At 19.7% G+C, this 2362-nt stretch overlaps 1 protein-coding gene across 1 annotated transcript in view; it reads right to left on the bottom strand.

Annotated features, from left to right (window-relative positions):
* Positions 1–2362, bottom strand: part of LOC116840570 (glutamate receptor ionotropic, kainate 2-like) — an 11844-nt gene that overhangs the window by 6737 nt on the left and 2745 nt on the right. The gene's annotated exons all lie outside the window — the stretch shown is intronic.

Here is a 2362-nt window from a genome sequence, read left to right as displayed (position 1 = left end):
TATAAAATATTTACAAAATATTTATAAGATTTGAATATTTTATAAATATTTACCAAGATATTTCATAAATATTTTTATGACCTTAGTTTTAATAGATCATAAATATTTATCATATTTATCATAAATATTATAAAAATATATACTTCTTTCTCTTTTCTGAGCTTTTCTTAAATTTTTAAAATATATATGTTCTTAATTTTCACTTTATACTGTTTCACACATTACTTAATTCAAATTAAATTTTACTTCGAAAATTTGCTTACCATTGCTGAGATTCAAACCTGAGATCTCTGGTTTTTGAGTCATTCACCTTATCTACTGCGCCACTATCACTTTGACTGAGAGAGGCTTTGTTTTGTATACATGTAGTATCGTATTCATGTACGAAAACAAATGATTTATTTAAAAGAAGAGAACAGAAATGTTTAAAATGCAAAATGTATGTTTGAAAAGTATGTAAAAAGTATATTTAAAAAATATTTAAAAAATATTTACTTGTTTCAAAAGTAAATAAAATACAAATAAATCATTTTGTAAATTTAAATAGTTATTTGATAATAAAAGAAACTTTAATTTGAAACACAAAAAAGATACTTTTAATATTAGAAAATTATTTATTTAGATTTATAAAATGATTTACTTGTACTTTATTTACTTTTAAAACAAGCAAATATTTATTTAAACATTGTTTTTACATAAAAAAAACTAATTTTTTTCTTGTAAGGAAGTCATTTTTTTTCTAGAAATTTATAATTCCCTTATAGAAATATCATACTAAGAATCATTGATAATTACTTATTATCCAGTATTTTTAATACTGAAAATAAGTAATTATCAATGATTCTTAGTATGATATTTCTATAAGGGTTTTACAGCTCATTTCACAAATTTAAAAAAATACTAAAAGTAGTATTTACTTATATTAATTTACTTATATTAATAAATATAAAGATATTTATTACATATTTTCTAAAATCTAACAAATATACTTTTTTAAGTTAAAAAATTATATTTAATAAAGTATATTTCTTTAATTTAAAAAATTTTTTAGTATACATTACCAACTTAAATTTCGATTTTATTATTTTTTCATTAATTTAATAATTATAAATAATTACATTTATTTATTTATATATATATATATATATATTTATATATATATATATATATATATATATATATATATATATATATACTATTTATAGAAATACTTACAAAATATTACTACAAATATTTATTTTTTGTTTACTATAAATATTGTATAAAATATTTAGCCTATATTTTAATAATATTTTGAATAAAGATTTTGATACTTTTTTCTTTATATTATATATTTTTATGTTTATGTTTCTATATCTAAAAAAAATAATTCGACCTAAATATTTATCATAAATATTGTGTGTTGTCTGGATAAATTCCTTTTTTTCATTAAGAAATGTTTTCCTTAACGAATTAGAAAAATGTTATGTTTTTTTTAATGTTTAATGAATGTCAAACTTCTATTGAATATTAAAAAACGAAACATTTTTCCAAAAAATGTTTTTTTAATGAAAAATGAGAACTTATCCCATTATTTTTAACGTTTTTTAACGTTTTAAAAAATGTTTTTAAGTTTTTAAAATGTTTTTAAATGTTTTTATTGTTTTGCTAGTTGAGTTTCTTACTAATAATGTACATTGAGGGGTTAATTTTTTCGCAATTTTAAAAACCTCGTAATGATAACTTTTTCGATAAAACTAACCAATCACATCATCGTTTGACAGATATAATTGTTCCAATAGAGAATATAAATTTAATCGATGGTTTAAATTCATTCGTATTGTGAAACCGGCTTATACTATTAATAAATTAAGACATATGCGAGCTCAACATATGTTCCTTAGAAATACATAAAATAGACGTTATTTAAAACGTACAAAAGTCAATGTATTTTGTACATCCACTAATGTACGTAATTAAAATGTCCATATTAGGTCCATGGACATTGGGACTAAATAAAAATCAAAATTGGACGTTCATTGGACGTCGTGTGCTGTCTGGGTATCTACAAAATTATTGGTTTAAGTAATTTTTTACTCGAATTCTACCAATTTTACCGAAAAATAACAAGAGATAAAAATTATCTATTTTCTTCTCATAGAGCTCTGAGAATTTTTTCAGAATTTTTTAATTAACTTTTTAGTACTGCATTTTAATGCATTTTCTTGAAGGACTAAAAAGTTTTAATAAAATTCTGAAAAAATTCTCAGAGCTCTATGAGAAGAAAATAAAAAATTTTTATTTCTTGCTATTTTTCGGTAAAATTGATAGAATTCGAGTAAAAAATGATTGAAACCAATAATTTTGTAGATATTTCCGTAAA

This window comes from Odontomachus brunneus, unplaced genomic scaffold (assembly GCF_010583005.1).
Source record: "Odontomachus brunneus isolate Ranch 3 - 2012 unplaced genomic scaffold, Obru_v1 Obru_scaffold_010, whole genome shotgun sequence".
NCBI classification, from domain to species: Eukaryota; Metazoa; Arthropoda; class Insecta; order Hymenoptera; family Formicidae; genus Odontomachus; species Odontomachus brunneus.
This window is presented reverse-complemented; position numbering and strand designations above follow the sequence as displayed.